The 21,941-nt window shown below is 39.2% G+C and overlaps 1 long non-coding RNA gene across 1 annotated transcript in view; it reads right to left on the bottom strand.

The window, feature by feature from the left end:
- LOC123976714 overlaps positions 1-12,060 on the bottom strand; it is a 39,507-nt gene extending 27,447 nt beyond the window's left edge. Inside the window, exons 1-3 of the long non-coding RNA XR_006826415.1 lie at positions 11,910-12,060; positions 10,776-10,867; positions 8,732-8,869 (exon numbers count right to left, since the gene is read on the bottom strand). This is a non-coding gene — a long non-coding RNA (uncharacterized LOC123976714). The remainder of the gene's footprint in view (positions 1-8,731; positions 8,870-10,775; positions 10,868-11,909) is intronic.
- Positions 12,061-21,941: the final 9,881 nt, after the last annotated feature.

Below are 21,941 nucleotides of genomic sequence, written 5' to 3'. Positions count from 1 at the left end.
CTCCTCCATGGGGAGTAATGCTCTTTGTGGCGTTCATCTTATAACCAAGCATCTCTAGGTTCACTGTTGCTGTGGCATACATCAGCTCATTGGTCTCGGTTATGGCTTTAGTAGGGATATTATGTAGTGCTGCATTCACATCTTCTAGCAGACGTTCAGAGGGTACTTACACTTAGCCTTGGCAATCTTGGTCGTTGTACTTGGGGGTCCAGCTTAGTTATGATCTTCAATCGTAGGTCAGTCGCCCTTATGTTGAGTGATTCTGTGCCGTAAGGGCTTGTTGTTATTGGGGCTTGGGACCCAATCTCCGAGTGTGGGGATGATGATGATGATGATGATGATAACATCTCCCCGCTGACCTGTCGTCCTGGCTCCCCGAGCTGCCGTTTGCGGATGTTAGAACACTGAGCTAGAAGTTGTTTCTTTGTCAGTGTTGATGATGTGTTTCGAAGCATCCATATATCCCATAGTCTCTGCATATAACCCATCTCACTGGGATTGCTTGTATAGTAGCATTGCATCAGATCCATGTTTTCTGCCCTAGTCCATGAATGTCTTGTTCCAGTAGCCCATTTGTCATCAGGTTGCCCTGGTTCCCTAGCACCTGACGCGGACCTTGTTAACCCGGGCGACGTCCGAGGGACCTTGCCTAAGGGTCCACCTGGAGATTTATATAATAACTTTTTTCATTATCAATGAATTTATCAATTATTTTTACAACTGATCTATTAATCGTTCAAAAAGCATGGGAAATGGCCAATACGAGTTACCAGAGCTCATTTTCCCAATTTCTTTTGTCTATCGTTCCAGAATTCAAAAGGTATTCAATTCAGTGATGTAAAACAGAAAACAGCAGCATATTCTCCCAATTAAGAAGCTTATTAAACTACAAATGTTATTAATTTGTCCTTGTTAAATGATGATTCGTGAGTTATCTAATAAGTTTATAATTAATGAATCTAAGAATTGTTTCACTACTAAAGAATAGTGACACAAAAAAACTGAACTTTACACCAACTTTGTGTCGGAAAGTAAACCTTGAAAACCTGAAATCTAACCCATTGGAAAATGCTTTACAGACTGTATGTCTTGTCTGTTTAATTATACTCCTGTCTCAAAGTTTGTCTATTCAGTTTCATTTTATTGTATTTGTTATATTTGTTTTTCATGCATTTGGAATTGTTTTGTTTTTTTGTTATGCATGGCCTGGTTTTGTTCTTCACTGAGCTGTCCTCCTAATCACCTGCTCATATGTTTTTCTCTCCCCTTTCCAAAGACTTTGCAGAAGTATAGAACAATAGCACACTGCAGACACAAAGGTATGTACAGTAGCACATAAAACCAAGATACATAATTAATATTCCCTGAAGAAAAGTAGAGCAAAAGTGTACTTCATAATCTGTTTTACATTGTTAAGTCGAGAGTTAATAAAGACGAGTAGATGGTGTAGTGGCAGAGAAATTGCTAGAAAACCCGGGTATTGATTTCACTTCATCACCAGCTGGTGTGAGTCACAAACAGGTGTTGTATAAAAACGCTTTTATATTTCATTTGGCCTGCTTAGTCTGTGGCGCGGGGGAGGAGAAATAGGAGGTGACACGTCAGTGTCCAACTGAGTCATAAACAAAAAATATTTTGATATTCTTTAATTTGGTACCACAGGATCTCGAGCAGTAGCAAATGACTTAGAATGACATTTTTTTCCCATGTTCACATTTTTTCCAAACAAAAATAGCCTATCAATTTACAACCAGGACTTAGCACAGATCCAGATCAACAAGAATACAGTCTTTCATCATTAGAAGCAAGACAAGATCAATAGACAAAAAGGCTTAATAATTAATAGTAAGACAACAGACCTAGTATTATACGTGTGAGTAAGTTACACGATTTGTTAGGCGATATGCATTAATGTGTGCTCTACCATTTGTGTTACAAAGCAGACAAGATTAATTTGCCAACTGCAGCAACTGATGACTGCCAAATAAAACAATGGAGACATTTGAACACATTATTTATGATAGAGTCAGTCAGGGATGTGAATTAGCTGTAAAGAGGTTTTCTTTTATGGCATTTCCTATAAGGATACAAATATTGTATTGCTGTTATCTGATTTGATAATTACCACTTTTTCCTGTTCAGAGCTTGGAATAAGTACATGAGAGACCATGTTCATGGTTGTAGTTAAGGCGTCCCTGGGGAAGCTGTGATGTGCAAGCAGCGACCCGAGGTAAATGGGAAAGAAACCATGCTTAACAGGAACAAGAATCTGACAGTGAGCCTGTAGGTGCTTTCAAGGAGTTAAAGCACCAATAACTATCTACTCAGGTATTTCAATCCTGTTTTTTTTTAGTAGTTTATAGAGTTGAAAAACAAAATCTTTAAGTAATACTCCCCCTTTTGTATCAAACACTCTCCATAGATTTGAAAGGTGCCCATAAAAACCTTCTAACCTTCAGTCCACTTGCATTTATGGGTACAATGAATTCCAACGGTGCACCAGTTTCACAGCAAAAATCAAAATGTCCACAGAAACTTCTCCAGTGCCCTTCTGTGTATTTGGTATTTTTGGCAAAATATGACTTTTATGTCAGTCCTCGTGTACAGTCGTCTGGAACTAGCAAGAGAGCTCACCCACTTCCTGTGCTTCTACTGGTCAGAGCTGCTATAAGTGCTGCTGAAAAGCACACTCATTGGCTATCCTAGCTCCAGTACCTTAGTCTGTGGAGACTTGGTTTAGGAACCAGAGGATAGCCGATTCAAATCCAGCACGGACCATTCAGTACGGAGTGTGGACTGGTATGAGTTCACCTCCTGGGCAATGCCGAGCGAGGCACCAAACCCCTAACTGCTCAGGGCGACTGACAATGGGCCAGCCCTCTCACTCTGACATCTCTCGATACATGAATGCATGTGAATAGGTCATGAGAATGTATGTGTGTATTTCGGGCCTGTGCATAGCCCATAGCACACTTTTCGTTTTGCTGTACTACTTTTCTATCGTAGGGCTATGCAATATGGCAAAAAAGTCATATCCTGATATAGGTCATTTAATACCCCAATAACTATATATATGCTGATATAAAACTTTTTTTTTTAAATTCAATGAAATATGGCAAATTCGAACAGGAACTCGGGATATTTTTCTGCATTATAAAGGGTGGGGTAACTTGACAACACCATGACAAATACCATAATAGAGTGAACAACGGCACAGCATGTAATGTAACTAATGTTAGCTAGGTTGTGGATTAGCAGCTACTTTAGCAGCTACTTGTTGCTGCAAAGCTATCTCAAGAGGACAAGACAGTCCCAGAGCAGCACAGCAGCTCTGGACAGCGGCACTCACAGCTCTCCTGCTGCTACGGCTAACATTACAACAACAGCATGTCTTGGCACACTATAAAGTAAGCTGTATGTCTGTGTGCAATTCATTAAACGTTACCTTACTGACACACACATCATGGCTGGCACTGCTGGATATTGTTGTGTGGCTCGTCCATTATATTTAATGTAAATTTATTTTCCGCAACACCGGCATGTGTGGAAGAACGGACAGCGGTGAAGTTTCAAGTTGGATATTTGTTTTACGTTGGACATTCGGTAGATGTCGAATTCCAACGTAAAGCTAACTTCACAGCAGTGCATAGCGCCGTTCTATCACCAAAATATTACGATAAAGTGTGGAATTTGCATCACAGTGATTTAAACAATGGAGCATAATTTTAAACAATAGAAGTTTTTCTATCATCAAACGACAGACATTAGAGGTGCTCCGATCAGGATTTTTTGGGCCAATCACCGATCACCAATTGCTGAAAACAGCATCATCCGATACCGATCGCTGATCACTGGGTCTATTTGGAGCCTTTTATTTATCATGTAGCATTATACAGTATACTGTATATTTATTTAATTGGTCCTAAAAACAATGTATTAAGTGTTAAAGTTAACAGATGATAAAGTATCATGAAATGTTTTATGTTGTTGTTGTTTATGTTTATTTTATTGCCAGGAAACATGGGCAACAAATTCCGCTCAATCTGTGTTAGAGACTTAAACCATAGCAGCCTTTGCCTGGTTACTGTGAACATCTTACAGCTTAACAAATATAGCTTTCCTGTGGATAAAACTACAAAAACAGAACAAACAACATCTTTATAAATTTACTACAGCCATAAAAACTGCAACAAAAAAGGCTGTAGCCAAAATATTTAGGAGATAAAGGAGCACAGGCATCATGAGTCGATGATAAACTCTGAAATAGCTGCTTTTTGTTCTGGAAAGCTCAGGCAGGTTCTGTGGGTTTTAGGGGGGGGGAGAGAGAGGAGTGGAGAGAGGAGCAGAGAGAGGGAGAAGGGCTACAGAGAGGAGTTATAACTGCCTTCAATGAGATTTGAAAATAAGAAAAATTTAAATAAATAAAAATAGGCTACAATTTAAATTCCATATTATACAGTCAATTGTTAATATTACATAGGCAACTATATTCATTCTAATTTCATATGGTTTGCCATTAGTAGGCTATAGGCCTTATATCATTTCAGTGGATTGTTTTCATTTTTAATCCTTGTGCAGGAAGCACAGTCTACATATCTTACATGCTGCCACCGACTTTACCAGAGGAGAGAATAGCAAACACTTTAAATACGGCCTGAAGGTTTTTATTTGATTTAATAAAGGTTAAAAAATACGGGAGATTTACGGGGAAAACGGGAGGGCTGACATGAGAGGAGTAGAGAGAGGAGTGGGGTAATGTGAGGCTACATCCACGCTGCTACGTTTTTAAAACAGTTTTATAACGAAAACGATCTTCTTCAGCGTTTCAGCTGCGTATCAGAGTTGATCTCTGTCTATATTAGAAGGACTGAAAACACACATCTAGTGGCCGTTCAGGTAGCTATACTGGGCATGCGCGTGCCAGTGTAAACATGAAGCAGATGGTCTACTCAGCAGTAGCAGACAATTTAGCGAAAGAAGAAAGTAATACAGACCAAGAACCATTCCAGGCTTTTTTCTCTTTTTTTTTTGCATTGACCGACTGGGAGTTGTTGCAAAGTAAATACAGCAACATGCACAGTAGGCTAACTGTTAAGTGTTATTTACACAGTACGTATAGTTTATTAAAAATACCAAAACTAAAACTCTGTAAGTAGCATCGTGTTTTTGCTTTGCATGACTGATTAGACCGACTCACAAAGCCAAATGTGAGTGTGTGTTATCGGTTTATAAAGTCCTCTGTTTTGTCCATCGGGTCCGAAACGTTTTCAAACAAACATCTTCTGATTCACCGTTTTAATCTGGACGGGAGGCGGAAACGTAGCGAAAGGTCTCCGTTTTTGTAACGAAAACAGAGAGAGAGGGGCAGTCAGCTGATTGAGTGGCGCCGCTCTTTGCATCAGGAAACTCACACTGAGGGATGAGTCTCTCTCTCTCTCTGCCTGATGTGTCTGTTAAACTCCGGTTGCGGGTGGAGTGTGAGTGAGATGAGCACAGCTGCGACAGTTTCACATGATCGCGCCTGCGTGTTGCTCCACTTGTCTGAATTCTGCTCAACTCTAATTGTAAATGATTATGTGGGCGCATTAATCCCTTCTTGTCTGAGACGGACTTTGGTGCTAGCTAGCTTAGAAAATGGCTCACACAGCTTAGTGAAACATTTTAGTTGCCGTTGAAAATTTGTCTGGCCAGTACTGCATCATCTGATCGGCTTTTCTTATCGGCCTTTTTAGGGACCACCGATCAATCTAGTTAAAGACATTATCGGCCGATTATGATCGGTGACCGATCGATTAGAGCACCCTTAATAGACATTGTCTATCGCACTACTGTGGAACCTTTCAGTTTATTTTCAATTTCCAAGAGGCGTTATTAACAGGAACAGACCTGGACCTACAAACAATCAGAGCCACAAAACGTGTGAGGTAGTGCTCGAGCGACACATGCCAGTTAGAAAGAGGAGAACTCGCAGGGAATAACAATCCCACCAGTTGGTCCAGAGGCTTCGCTTGGATGATTGTTGGTTCAAGTCTTATTTTAGGATGAGTCAGGGACAGTTTGAAAATCTGCTGTCAATCATCAGGCCTAGTATCACTAAACTTAGCTTGGGGCTACTTGGGGCCGGATTTACTAACATCCCAAATAAAGAGTACTAAATTGCGTGTGCATTCTAAAATATTGCATGTATATATTAGTACCTTTTATGGGTGATTAACTAAGTACAACCGTCGTGCTGTGAACACGAATGAATTTCCCACGTGATCCATGGACTGCAGCTGGGGGCTCCTCGCAGCACCATGCAACTTTCTAAATTCTTCCATCTTACGGAGAAAAGTAGTGAGGTCGAAACGAATTTTGCTTTATTGCCATGAATGTTAAAACTATTGCCAAAGCTTCAAGGAAAATACAAAAAAAACAATTCAATAAATGAAAATTATTTTATTTCTTTATATTGGATATAGAATATTATCCAATATTGTTCATTTCTCTACGTCTTCTTTCATTACGCCTGTGTCTGCTTCTCGCAACGATAACAGCAGTCATCTCTGCGCAACACTTGGCGGTTTGCATGTTCCTAACGTATTAAATACAGCTGCTGTTGCACTCACAAGAAATTGCTTTTAGGCTTGTTAGATCACATTGCTGTAGTAAATAAATGTATTTGCATGTTACTTTGCACAATAAAATTGAAACGCCCTAAATTGCATATTCATTAAGGCAAAAGTAGTAAATGAACAACAGGTGCTATCTTGCACTTTTGGAAGACGTCATTCTCCGTGCACACCATTAGTAGATCAGCTTATGTGTTAATTTGCTGGTGATATCATTTAGTCATCATAAGTTTTTACTCACACAAACATTTATTAAATCTGGCCTTTGGAGTCCCAAATCTCTCCAAAAGTATTGCAGTAATTTGCCTCGAGGACTGTTGTTTCCTGTTCAAACTGTGGTAACAGTGGTTGATCAAAATCATAGAGCTCAGGGTATTCAGACGCCTCTCTCTGCAAAAAGCTCAATCTGTCTGATCGATTACTTGACCGATGGGAGAGTGAGAAAGTCATGCAGACAAACATTTTTAGTACTTCATGATAAATGACAGTATCTCATTTTCAATTTCTACCTGTTAAATTCACACATGCAATACAAAAAAGTTTATAAAACATTTTTGAATAAACATTTGATGGGTTTTGAGTAGAAGTTTCCTCCTGCTTCAAGTAATTTGCTGAACCAGCCTAAATATGTTTTGGACATACCCCCTGTATACAGGTCTCAATAACAGTCAGTTTGAAAAAGACCTGATCCAAAATGCATTCGACAGGAACAGACCCAAAAAGAGAGAGAACACCAACACTAGCAGCAGCACAATGTGCAAGCAATTAACAGGCACTTTTCCTGCACTTCACAGTTCACACTCTCCATCTCACCTTAAAACAACACATTTTTCTCTTGTAATGATTATGGCACACCACATAATCAGATCTGACAGCAAGTCCTGTCATATCCACTAGTTCACAGACAAACCAAGGACCCACAGCAATAGAACCACACCCGACTCAGACTGAAAATAAATTGGACCCCTGACATTTTTACTTAGTTTTCTTTCTTTAAACACAACAGAAAGTCTGTTTTGCTGTTTGAAAATTTGTCACTTCAGTTACAATATATAACTGGGTATTCAGATTCAGACACTATGCACTGTGAAAAAGGGCAATTAAAAGAATACACTAAATCAGCTGGTCCTGATAACTTGGAGCCTTATTTTCTAAAATTAGCATCTGATTTTATTGCACCACCTTTGACATATCTTTTTAATCTCTCCCTGGACACGAATGAAATTCCACTTATATGAAAATCTGCATGTGTTCTTCCTCTGTTAAAAGGGGGAGACCAGACAGATTTAAACAATTACAGACCCATCTTGAAATTGTCCATCCTGGCTAAGGTTATGGAAACTCTGGTGAATGAACAATTGAAAGAGTTTGTAACTACTAACAATATATTGTCTAATTCTCAATCAGGCTTTCGTGAAAAACGCAGCACAACTACAGCAGCCCTGAAAGTAGTAAATGATTTCATTGACTCTTTAGATAAAAAACAGGTAGCTCGCAGTGCGTGCAGGTAGATGGTTTAAATTCCAGCCCTCTTAGTGTATCCAAGGGTGTGCCCCAGGGGTCAGTGCTGGGACCACTCCTATTTATATTATATATCAACATTCTTGATCAAAATGTCTCCAATGCAAATTTTCATTTCTATGCTGATGATACTGTGATATACTGTTCTGCATCTACACCAAACCAGGCTCTTTGTCCAGCCACAACTTGCTTTTGATACTGTACAACACACCTTGTTTGATGAACTTGTTTTGAATTACGACAAAACAAAACTTATGTTGTTTTCCAGTGTAAAATCAAAGTCACAGAACCTTTCACACATCACTACTTCTCAGGGCTCCGAGATTGAGTCTGTTTCTCAATACAAGCATCTCGGTGTCCTAATTGATGATTCTCTCTCTTTTAAACCTCACATTCAGCAGTTAGCAAAAACACTGAAGCTGAAACTGGGTTTTTATTTTAGAAACAAGTCTTGTTTTTCCTTTGAGGCCAAAATGAGACTTGTTGCTGCCACTTTCATGTCAGTGCTGGACTATGGCGATGTTATACACATGCATGCATCCTTTCAAAGCTTGAAACTGTTGGATACTGTTTACCACAGAGCTCTGAGGTTCACTTACTTTAGAGCACTTACTCATCATTCATTGCTCCTTGTATGAGCAGGTTGGTTGGTCTGCATTGTCCACCCGTAGACTTAACTATTGGCACATTCTCATTTACAAGGCTATTCTTGGTCTGCTTCTCCCATACCTACAAACCTAAATCAAAAAGAAATGTACAGTAAGATATTGTCTTCATTCTGGGGACTTATTACTACCATCTGTCCCTCAAGTCCGGACTGAATTGGGAAAGGGGGCGTTTAAGTATGCGGCCCCCTGCGCTTGGAATCGGCTGCAAAATGTCCTAAATCTCCAGGAGCCGGTTTCACTGGTAGCTTTTAAAGTACTTTTAAATGACATGGAGGCTATACACACTGGCTGTAGATGTTATGAAATGATTATTCGGACGATCCTTGTTGTTTATCACTTGTGGTAAATATATATGAAATTTTGATATATTATGAACTTATAACTCACTATCTATTCCCATCATAAATTGTTATATGTTTTACGTTTATGTTATATGTTTTAATGGTTTGCAACCTTGTTAATTGTGCTGCTGCCAGGATGCTCTTGGAAAAGAGATTTTTAATCTCAATAACTTTTCTTTCTGGTTAAATAAAGGTAAAATAAAAATAAAAACTTATGGTTAAATATCTCATGCATTTGATCATAAAACGTTCTAAATAGTTCTGTGATGTTATTTTTAATTACCGTACAGGTTAGTTCCTTACAAACACATTTCTCTATTTCACAGAACATTTAGCTTTTAGTATTTTTTTGGTAGGATTTTGGAGTCAAGAGTTTATGTCTCAACCCACAGATAATGAAGAAAAGCAAGTTGAGAGATAAATGTGATCAGATTTCATTTTCATGCAATGATTGTTATCAGCTTTGGCACTGATGTGGGAGTAACAGCAAAACATATTTGTCTTTTATCGACAATGTGCGCACACGCAAACACAATCACACACACAGAGGGAAAAAGGGATGGAGGGAATGGAAGATGAAGAGAAAGTGCATGAGCTGTTGATTGTCAGCATACTTTCATGTATACTTGGAAACACAACCACACTCTCACCCACACTGTCGCAAACAAAACCATGGTGAGGTAAAAATAGCCTTTGTAACAGTATTAGAGCACACAGCCAATTAACTGGTATTGTGTTTAGAGGCTTCTAGCACTCCAGAGGCTACACAATCCACCAGCGAGAATACAGAGCCGTTAGCTAAAACAGAGATCAGCTTTTGTTTTAGATGCAGAAAGGAGATAAAGGAGAAATTCCCACTCAAAACTGTTACATATAGCATAATCAATCTGGAACATTCAGTGCAGTACAGGAGACTTTAATGCTGTAATTTTCCCTTTTGGTCTACTTGCCACCAATCTGCCTTATCTGGTGCTGCTTGTACATTTTCCAAAAATGCCATTCGACAACCCCGGGAGGACAGACAAGAACCTTTTATTCAGCTTTGGGTTTTTCGTGTTCGCAAAGACAGCGATAAAATTGACTTAACAGAAAAGAGAGGCCCTTTCTCAATACCTACACTTGTATACTACTATGCACCATGAAGTTTCCCATGGCTGACAAATGTACACACATTTGATCTGCCAGTACTCTACTGCTTTGGCACAGTATTCAGAATTACATTCAGACAAATAAACAGCAGTGTGTTAAAAAGGCAAGGGGCTGCGTAGGTGTAGGCATGCTGTTTCCAGTTTCCATGAGATGAAGACAAAGACCAAGTTGAGAAACCATGAGTGTAAAGGCTTACAAGATACTTAAATACTGCACAGTTCACTATGAAGAAGGTTTTTTACAACTCTAGATATTATAGTGACAATCATGTTATCATTTGTTGCAACATTCACAGTCTATACAGTAGAATAAAACCTTTCACGTTCAAATGTAATCCACCTAGAATTCACAGTTGCACATGTTTGATTGGCCAGTGTATTGTATTGCCCAGTGACATCACATGGTCACAAGTGTGTCTCACAATCCATTACATTTTATGTCAAGAGGAATATTTTTCCCAAATGAAGCCCTTGAGTCAAACCTACCTTGGGAAGAGGGAAGGACAAGTCCATCAGGATCTTTACGGGTCAACCATCTCTAGTACCGAATGTAGTTCCTCTTAAGTGTTGGTAAATACCTATGAAATACGTAGAGCGGTATCATTATAACAACACATAACAGTTGCCACCTTTAAATGAGCACATTGTTATGGCAGAAAATTTTGTCCTCTTTTATGTATGATCTTTTAATATTATTTATTATTATTATTATTACTATTCTCGTTATGGCTTATAGATACATGTATAGTGTTTTTTATCCTCAACCTTTCCTCTCCTATACTCCTTATGTTAGTCTGTCCACATTTACTGGGGTTTAGGTCAGAGCTGTGAGATTGTTTTGGTGTTTTCCTCTCTTGTTGTTCCTCTCCTCTCCTGGAATGTTCATTCAAAGCCGAGAGAGGATCTCTGATCCCCAAAACATAGAAACCTAGACTGTGTAAATGATGATGCATCCCTTTGCTCGAGGCCAGACGCCCGAAGCCGCCTCAGGCGGCAGGTCTCTGGACCAGCTGTATACATGATTAAGTACTTCTCTGTGTATTCTCTTTTGTTAAATAAATTCTTCAAAGATTCAACGGTTGGTTGTAACTCAATTCTTTGCTCAACCCCTTACCAGGAATATAATTTCCACCACACACATCACTGGTCATATTGCTGTCATCATGTTCTTTGCTAGTTCTACACAACATAATGACATTTGCAGGAGAAACTTCTTAATAACAAACTTGAAATGTTAAACTTTACTGCCATTTCTTAACAAACGTTTACTGCCACAAATAGAGTAAACAAGGGTCCTAGAAAAAAGTGATCGTCCGGGGAAAACTGATGTCACCCAGTCTCTTCAATCACTTTCTGGCAAGTGAAATACAGCATTTTATGGGTTGTATTGGCCATTTAAAGGTATTCTAACAGGTAAAATGTACTAGGTAAGCTATAATCTATCAAATATAACTCTTCCGAATGAATGAAAGGTGGTGATGGGAAAGACTCCATCTCATGACATTCAAAAAACAACATAAAAAATGCTGTTCCACAGTCCATCTTAAAAACATTACTTATGTCAAGTAAACCCTCTTCCCCTCAAAAAAACAGCTTTGATTTCCGTGCAACAGGAGTTACCTGATGTTGGTTTGTCATAAGTTTTATGGCTTTGTAGGACGTGAAGACTAGCTGGAAATGTTTGGCAATTTTCAGGGCAGCTAACAGGACAGACCGTTTCCTACCAATACAATATTATGTAGCTGCAGTACCGGAGGCTGCAGTTTCAGGACCGCAGTTGTAGGACCGTAGTTCTTTTGCGACAGCGCCATCTAGTGGTGGTGGTGGTAATGCACAGCAACACGAAGGAGGTTAACCCTGTCTGCTAGCACGTCGGCCTGTGCGCAGCTGTAGGATTAACAGGTGTTGTGCCGAATTCTGCCTGCCGAGAATCGCATGCACCTCGCGGGTGATAACGGTCATTTATGCTGAGAAAAAAGGTGGATGCAAATCTCGGCAGGTAGCCTAAAAAATTTGATCTGCCTAATTATGCATCCACCTCTTTAGGTCCTTTTCAGAGATTTAGCTGTGCTGATTAATCAAACGGCGTTATTACCACATAGCCTATATTTAGGCTACTGAATGTCAAGGAATGGTCCTTCTACTAAGTGTATTAAAATATTAAAGACTCTAAACGTTCATAAAATATGTACTTAGAATCATTTAACACCATTGATGGACCCCACAAAGAATATTATAGCGTTTAAAAGCAGATTTAGGAGGTGCATGCAATTCTCGGCAGGCAGGCAAAACTCGGCATAACACCGGTCCACATGCATATAATCAATAACTTAAATTTAGGCGCACACTTGGTGATGGTTGTGGTAAGGACAACTGGCTTCTGATGTCACCCAGTCTCTGGCAAGTGAAATACAGCATTTTATGGGCTGTATTGGCCATTTAAAGGTATTTTAACAGGTAAAAAAGAGTGGATTGGTTGGTAGGCCTACACAGCAAGAAAAATAAGGCAGAGTCGTAAGGATAATTGCAAAATTGTCTTTTATATCTAAGTCGGCAGTAAGTCTTGTTAATTATAGCCTACACTCCGTTTTCCAAATATAAACAAAGATATTAGACATAGGCCTACCGACATTCACTTTTCGGCATGACACCTGTCCTAGGATTGCGGTCCTGAAACTGCAGCCTCCGGTACTGCGTCGGAAACATTTGTTTCCACAGGGAAAATTCATTTGAATACCCCCTTAAATGGTAATGACAACTCGGCCAAAGATTTGCTACAAAAAGCCATTAAGTTCTTAAAAGAACTGCAGCACAGAAAACATTTTTAAATATGTTAGATGTTAGCGGTGTCTTTTGCAATGGATGTGTATGGCAAAAGTTAACTGGGAACTATTTTCGACTGTGTCCAACATGACAAACTCGACACTAGGTGCAGCACATCTTTCGCTAATCTTTTCAATTTATTAACTAATTAAACTAGTGAAACTAGTGAAAAACACAATCTGTCAGAACCCAGTGTCTTGTTTTTTCCAACTGTAAAGACAAAAACAATGCATTTACAATGAAAATCTGAATATCCTCACATTTAATAAGCTGATACCAATTAATGCATTTTTGCTTTGTAAATTCTCAGACAATTATTGTGTTTTTCCCGAATCATTGTTTCAGCACTTCATAGAAGTCAAGACAGAAACAGTCCCCTCTCAGTTTGATCTCATTCACTTTCACTGTACTTTGTCATTTTTATTGAGTTTTTCCCCATAAGAAGAACCCCTTACTGTTCCCGAAACTCCAGATGAAAGTGACCACTGGTGTTGTTGTCATTATTATTGAGTTTCCAAGTTGTCACTAAACGCAAAAATATAAAACCCTGTTTCCTGCACTGTCACAGGAAAGTCAATTGAGCTGCGTGAGGACAGTTTGCTCTGATATCGCGTTGGGAACTGCTGATTGTTTGGTTTACCACCTGTGGTCTGAAGCCTGAAGAAGATTGCCAGCCACCCGCTGTGCAGCACTGCTGAGTGAGTGATGGCTGTGTGTGTGTCAGAAAATATCCAAGTGTGTGTCTGTGAGGAAGAGATTATATGTGTGGAGTGTGGAAGGAAACAGAGTTTATGAAAGCTGTATATGTGTGGGACTTTTAGTTTCACTCTTGAAGTTGAGTGTGAGTGTGTGTGTGTGTGTGTCTGTTTGCAGCTGTGTAGGCATAGAGTGTGTTTGTGCATCAAAAGGTGTGTATTATCTGTGCAGGTGTGTGTGTGTGCGCGCTGTTTCAGTTGTGTGTGAGCATCAGAAATCTTTCATCACAGCAAGGTGCGCGAGGATGAGATAGAGAGACTTCGAATAGGCAACAAAAGCAATAACAGCACAATCTTTGTAGTTTATGGGTCTGAAATTGAATTTGTGCATCAAACGTGTTCACCTGCCATGTCAAAGCGGGTCACGTCATTTCAGCTCTGCCGGTGTTTTAATCTCCGAACCTCCGGCGAGCCCCAGCTCACCCATCTCACCGGCTGACCCCAAAATGGCTGCAGCGAAGCCATTAAACTGTCTCGTCCAATTACGGAGCCACTTTATCTGACACACGCACGCGGCCATATTCCGCTGCAGCCGGTCACTAGCTGCTCAGTGACGTCTGTTAATACACTGTGATTCACCCTCACCAGCAACTATCATAAAGCTTTAATGTCTTTAATGAGTGTGTGTGTGTGTGTGTGTGTGTGTGTGTGTGTGTGTGTGCGCGCGTGCGCCTGGTGTCTTGCTTTTTTGTCTCAGTTGCTGTTTCAGTTGGTGTCTCGGTTGTTCAATTCAAGTCAGTTCAATTCAGTTCACTTTTGTTTCAATTTCGTTCAGATCAGTTTGGTTTAGACGAGTTCGGTTCAACTCAATTTGAGTTGATTTGAAATAAAACAGAAATGTACCATGTCTGTAGCCATAGCTCAATTGAATTACCAATTGAATTTACAAAAACAAACTCATTGAGGTTTTGTAGTTACAATTGGTAAACATAACATTATAAAACAATAACATGATATAATCATATCATCATTATACAATTCCAATGATATGAGCAATTTAATTAATTAGGCTAATTCCCCTATGCCAAACAAAAATAAAAAGCTTAACCCTTAATTATACAAGGGCTGTACAAACACACTAAACTGTATTACATGTATCAGCATTTAATATTTACAGAGAGACCTGTGGTTCTCAAACTGTGGGTCAGGCAGTCCTGGTGTCATATAGCAGAGCAAGCATGATCATGGGGGGAAAATGTCCAGTTTAGCTAAAGTTAAGTACAGGGGATTCATGTAGGATAGATAAACAAACAAAGGTGCCTTGATGCTACTTAAGGTCTTCATAATTCAGGTTAGAGAGATTCATTGAGACAATAAAACGATGGACACATTTTTTACAATAAAAGTAAAAACAGATGATTGTCAGAATAATCTCATCATTTAAAAACAAAAGTCTATCTTTCTCAGTGTGTCAGAAGAGCTTTGATTTTTGTGGCTAATAAAAGTTTAGGCAGCTTGGACACAAGGATTAGCATTTTTTTTATTTGTACAACAGTGGGAGAAAAACATCCAGCCATCTGGTTATTTGAATAGATTTAAGATGACTCAAGCTGAAATTTGGAGATCCATTAGAATAGACAACCAAGATAATTCATATAATTATAGCCTAAACTGTATAAATTCTCACATTATACAGTAGGCCTATATTATTACATCATATTAATGCACATCCACAAAAAATCAGTAAATAAACAAAATAAAGACACCTGATCCCTCTTCACCATGGATTTAAAATCATCCCACTTAATGTAATAATAATAATCTGTACTGCCAGCAGTTTACAGAATAAAGTGCATGTCTGAACGGGCTTTTGTGTCTCATACTATCATAGTCTTTATTGCTACAGTTTTTCTCTCCGTGTCTGTCTATCTTTCTCTCTTTCTTCCTGTTCTCAGTCTCTCTGTTTCGTCAGTCTCATTTTCTTAATTCCATCGAATACCTTCCTCTTTCCTATCTCGTTCATTCTTCTCTTGTGGCGATCTGTCCCTTCCGACTTCCTCAGAGAAAATGGAAATGTAATTCTATTCAATTAATCCATCATCCCGCTCTCTTTGCCCCCCCCCCCCTTCTCTCGCTTTCTTTCTTTCTTCTCCCTGCTTGACTTTGTCCCCCAGACTACCCTTTAGCTATCACCACATAAAAGGTAGTCTAACAGTACAATGTTATCATAACAGTTGTATCAATCAGACACTGCTGCTCATCCACCATTGAAATGGTTTTGACAGTAATTGATGCCTTACCCAGCTGCACACAAAAGGCAATTGGGGGACAGCACTGCCTTTGTTTGCCAGATGCAATTGCACCATTGGCGAGAACCTTTTCTGTATTTGAACTTCTCTTGCGAATTGTTGGAAACAGACTAAATTTGAGGAAAACAACCAAGTATTGTTGAAAGGTCCTTATTATCCTGATGCCTGAGTGGTCTGCAAGTGCCAGCTTACTTGTTTGCTTTTTGGCATCACACTGCGCCGTCAGTGCTTCTCTCTTCCACGTTTCTTCCCCGACTTAATGGGACACTAGAGGATAAAGGACAGCAGGCAGAGTGTCCACTAAGCGGAAAGGACCTGATCACGCTCCTGCCTGGTTTGTTTATTTTAAAATAGCTTTACCTGCCTTTTCTCCCAATCTCCTGCTCTGTTTACTTTGCTTTTATCTGTCATACGTGATCCCTCGAGGCACAGGGATGGTTCAGGTATACTGTTCTATAACACAAAGCATAGATTTGAGTGATTTGTATCATTACGTATCTCTAGTACTGATTTTTTCCAATATGTCAACCAGAAATGAGACGCAGTCCTCATCAAAGATACCATCATCTGGCCCTTGTTTGAAAGACTGTCTCTCTCAAATGGTGGCGCTGGATGACTCATACAGTCTGTATTTGCAGTTGTCTCCAGTGTCATGAGTATCAGCAAAATCTTTCAAATATTGTATAAGGAAGATATTGTGCTTCTATCCAGCATAAACAGACAGCTTATCTAAACTGATTATCTTAGTCCAGCAAAAACTTCCAGTACGGCCATTTGATGTTGATGTTATTGTTGTAAAAGACAACTGACACTGTCGGTCACCTAAAGGAAAGGAGGACCAAACTGCCAGGCTCAAACTGTCAAAAATAGATGGGGATTAATGGGGGAGAATATATTTACTTCACAAACAATAAGAAATATGGCAGAATGGCAGTTGAAGTTAGCAATGATGCCAGGTGGTGGAGACCCAGTGGAGCTTGGTTTATGTCTCCATATAGACAACAACACATAATGTAGGTGTAAAGATGCACAGCATGTGTATACAATTCCAGAGTGAGCACATGTTTGAAAAAGCAAAGTTTCTGAGTACGCAGCCAGGATATGTGCTGTTTATTAAAGGAATAGATTAATGTTTTGGAACATGCAACATTCTTGCATATAGTTAGATACCAATCTCATATTCGACAGTAACTATGTAGCTGTAGCCAGCAGCCAGTTCACTTAGCTTAGCATAAAGACTGAAAACAGCTAGCTTGGCCCTGGTCAAAGGAAACAAAATCCACCCACAAGCACTTCTAAAGTTCATAATTAACATTGTATATCTCTTTGTTTAATCTGTACAGAGTGTAAAAGTTCACTGTTTTATGGCCGTGAGCAGTGACTTCCTGGAGTCTCTGCTGACTGCCAAATCTCAATAATATTTATTCTGAACAGCAACTCCCTTGATGGCTATAGTTGTTAAGGTCATTCTCCATCTCTAAGTCATTTCATTCCCTATCATCTCTCTACTGTCACTGCCCAATAAAGTCATAAAATGTCTGAAGATTATAAAAAGATAATTATAACAGCAGTTATTGTATAAATGTAGTGTAAAGTTAGTGTGTGTGCGTGTGTGTGTTAATGTATGTGAGTCACATATACTGTTAACTTGCATTTTAAAAGTATATCTTTTCATGACAAAATTACACAAAATGAGTAAAATCCAACTAGTTACTAACTTGTGATCTGCCTGCTAATCACTTTTATGATAATTATCTGATGTTGCTGTCTACCCGGATAGAAAACATTTATTATTTATGTGACAAGCTGGACCTGTAAGAAGTACATGACTGTCAGTGAAATAACCCAACTATTTTATCTAAATCTTTCCAAAGAAGACATTTTGGAGATGCACTGTTGCTGGCGCTGCGCATACTAACTGCTTCTTGTCCCTCCAAGCAGACTGAGCTGAGTTGTTTGCAGCGCCAAACCACTTAGTTGCAAAGTTCTGCAGTGGCTTCAGTGTCTGAGCAGCTCATCCTGCAGCAGACTGACAGATAATTGCCACAGAGACTCGTGTGTCCCCACAGCTATCAGGCTGCACCTTAACAGGTCCGAAACAGACACCGTTAACAAACCAGAGCTGGGCACACTGGACACGAACTGGGATTGTTCCATTATGTTCACTCTTTTTTCACTCTCTTCATCTATTTCATCTCTCTGTCTGCTCGTCTTTCTCCAACTCCAACTCTCTCAAAGTCATCTATCCATCTAGGGCGCAGCAAAGTGTCAAATTTTCTAAATCAAACTTTTACCTTTTTTTTTTCAGTATGACTTAAAATCAACTAACCAATCTAGTAATGTTAGTAGGTTAACATTAGCAAGGGGGGTTCAACAAAAATGAGTGGAGTTTATTGCAAAATAATTTATGGGATGAGCTGAACATCACAGATTGATGATAAGAGAGCATATCCGAGGGAGAGTTTCCCCTTTGAAATATTAATTCAATTTAACATGTTCAGCCTTGGGTTTCTTTGTCTTGCTAATTTGCTGATGTCCCCCTACACTGGAAAGCCATGTTTCTGCCTCACAGGAAAGTCTATTCTAGATCAGAGCCTGTAGTGAGACACTCTCGGGATGTGCTGAGCAGAGCTGCAAACTCTCCTGAGGATCTGTTTCTGCTGGAGCTTCCTGTTGGATCAACAAAGTGATGCAGACTAAATTGTCTATCTGTCTCATTCATACAGACACCCTTTAGTGTTGATCACTGAAGCAGGAATGTCAGATATTCTCGTTTGATAGCGATGAGATGACAGGAAGCAGACGGGAGGGACGAGGGACACAATGACAAAGGTCACGCGCCGGAAGAGTTTATGGAAGAGTTTATTCACCAATCAAAGAGTCATTACTTCATGATGTTTTCACGTACTGTTATTCAAATTCAGACTCTATCTGTGATATCAACTTGTCATTCAAGAACCTAAGATGGTAATCCTTGAGTTATTTGTTTTATCCACACCCTAATTTGATCAGTGCTCTTTTATGTAAATGATCATTAATGCGCAGTATGATGTCTTTTCTCTTTTGAGGAAGTTTGATTAGCTGCCTTAGATTCAGATTCAGATTAATTCTTTATTGTCCTCAGTGGAGGAAATTTTTTTTCACAGTCTGTAGAAAGCGAGCACCTTCAACATGAATTCTACACATAAACTACATATAGTACACATGTACAGACAATGTACACATATATACATATGTAGATATTAGACATTAACTTGTCTGTGAGTTTAACGCTCTTATAGTTCAGGTTACAAAACTTTTCCCAAAGCGTGCCTTTTTGTAGAGCAGCTGTCTGTATCTACAGCCAGATGGGAGAAGGGTGAAGCACGAGTTGAGAGGTGGGATTTTGTACTATGTTAGTTGCTCTGTGAGCAGTGGCAGTTTTTCTCAAATGCTTAAACACATTTCTTGAAATGATTCCTCTTTTTCTCAAAACTCTAAACACAAATTCACAACTTCTCACCCAATTCCCCAAACATCCTATTTTCAGGTCAAAATGAAACTCCACTCAAAACCATTCAATCTTGCTGAAAAACCAAACTTTGCCCTCAGACATAACACACAAGCCCTCAAAAACACACACACTATGACACAGTCTTTCACACTGGTGAGATAAATTCAAAACAATACTGCAAACTGTTATAAGAAATGTTGCTTGTGATTCTCCCCCTCAAAAACCTTTTCACATGATGAACACAAAAGAAACAACAAATGTAAACATTTACACATTTTTTATTCCTTAATGTACTGTACAGTACAACACACTAAACATACTCCATACTCCTGCTCCGCCTCCTCCTACTCTTCATCTTCCTCCTATCCAATCTCCTCCTCCAACTCCTACTGTTCCTCTTCCTTCACCTCTTACTCCTCGCCATATTGCTCTTCCTCCTTATCTTCCTCCTTCTCCTCTATGGTGTCTTCTCTACCTTTTCCTTCACATCTCTCTGGATCCATTGTTCCAAAACTGAATGAACTGACTCTGGTCCTTTTATATATCTACTGAAGCTTCTGATTGGTGTGTTATCAATTTCGACTGTTTGTGTTTCCATCTGGGTAGCTGTGTGCTAATTGAGCTCAACCTGTGCTGACTTGAGTGAACAATATTGAATGTTGTTCTCTCCCAATAACCTCATGGTGCAGGCAATGAGAAATGAAGGGATTTGTATGTAGAGTTTAGAGAAATGCGTGTTCTTTTTGAAGAATTAGAGTTATGGTTATGACATTTTAGTTCAAAAGCCTGGTTATAGTGTTTAAGCAATTGAGAAAAACTGTAATGAGGGCTGGCAGGTTGGGAGTGGGAAGACCTATTATTTTGGAGGAAGTGTTAGTGATTTTCTCTAACTATACTTGCAAATATGTCCTCCTGAACCTGCACCATCTCCCCAGATTAAATTTGAATCTCACAGAGGCAACTGCAATGCTTGTGAACAAGTGATGCTTGCCAATTCGTAAGTATATAAATAAGTTTATCGTCATTAAATTTCCCTCAAATGGCCATCAAAGTGTAAAAAACAGTCATTAACTTAAGCAAGTTTTTGCAATTTTACAAGTTGATGAGAATCATATCGTTGTAGGAAATACAGCAGTGCAAAAGTTGTGTCTATCGAATTTGGACAAAGAAGGCTGCATTTCAATGTGTCTACATTTGTTGGGACAAACCTTATTCATACGTTATGATGTATTAAATCTTTATGTGGTTGCAGCCTCTGAACTGGGATGCAGCATTTCTGTCTTTTCTGCACTGGTAATTACTGCTCATGCTAACAACCAGTTCTACTGCGTTTACTGTGAACCAAGTGTGGTTTGTACTGTCAGCAATGTAAAATTAATTACTTCATGGGCAACAGAGGGTTTTCCCCAGTGTTGTTCCACAATATATATCTCTATGTGGAGTCTAGTTGAAGCTGAGGTAGGACAAGATCCGACAACTACAGCTCAGTGTTGAAATCTTAGTGGGCTGTCAATCAAGGTAAAGCTCCCTATACATAAACCAGTTTAAACTTTAATATCTTCTTAATGGAACAATTCTTTTCAGAATCGCCACCAGATACAAAAAGTGAAATTCTAGCTATTGAGACTATAAATTCTTGTGGTAAAAACTTTTCTCATTTCTTTCTGTACAGCTGGAGACTTTTGGAGCTGTAGCAGCAAGAGCATGTTGCTTTTGCAATAAAATATTTTATGAACTTGCTGTAGATTAAACCCCCGTTGGATTATATACATTTGGGTTATAAACTGATGGTAGAGCGGCAAATCTGATATGTGACCCACTTTTCCTTTAAAACACAATCATTTGTTTAATTATATTCTGCAGCATTAATCATTTTGTGAGGCTGCAGATATCTTTATTGAATGTCTTCTGTTGTTCATCTTTTTCTCCCTTCACTCTGACAGCACATGAATGAACTTTACTTTTCATGTCTGTAAAACAAAAGTGAGAAAAATATATATCTGGAATGAAGTTGTTGCTCCTCTCCCAACAGAGTCTGTGTCTGGCATATATAAGACCATGTAGCGCAAGATGAAAGACCAATTAATTCAGAGCTTTTGGGGGGCCCCTGCTGTAGCTTGGGGCCCCCTTAAATCATAACCTACTTTCAGGCCACTTATAGAGCTGGTGTTGCCAATGCAAAGTCAAAGGGAAATGATTGATGACGTTATTAAAAGGTTTTGAGAGGTTGTGTGTTCTTTGGCTGGAGCCAATTTAGAGTGATTTGTGAGGTGAAACAATGTAGTGGAATGAAGTGGTGCCTGTTCGAGTGTGTGTGTGTGTGTGTGTGTTG

This window comes from Micropterus dolomieu, linkage group LG09 (assembly GCF_021292245.1).
Source record: "Micropterus dolomieu isolate WLL.071019.BEF.003 ecotype Adirondacks linkage group LG09, ASM2129224v1, whole genome shotgun sequence".
NCBI lineage: Eukaryota > Metazoa > Chordata > Actinopteri > Centrarchiformes > Centrarchidae > Micropterus > Micropterus dolomieu.
Note: the sequence above shows the minus strand (reverse complement) of the source record. Positions and strands in the feature narration are given on the sequence as shown.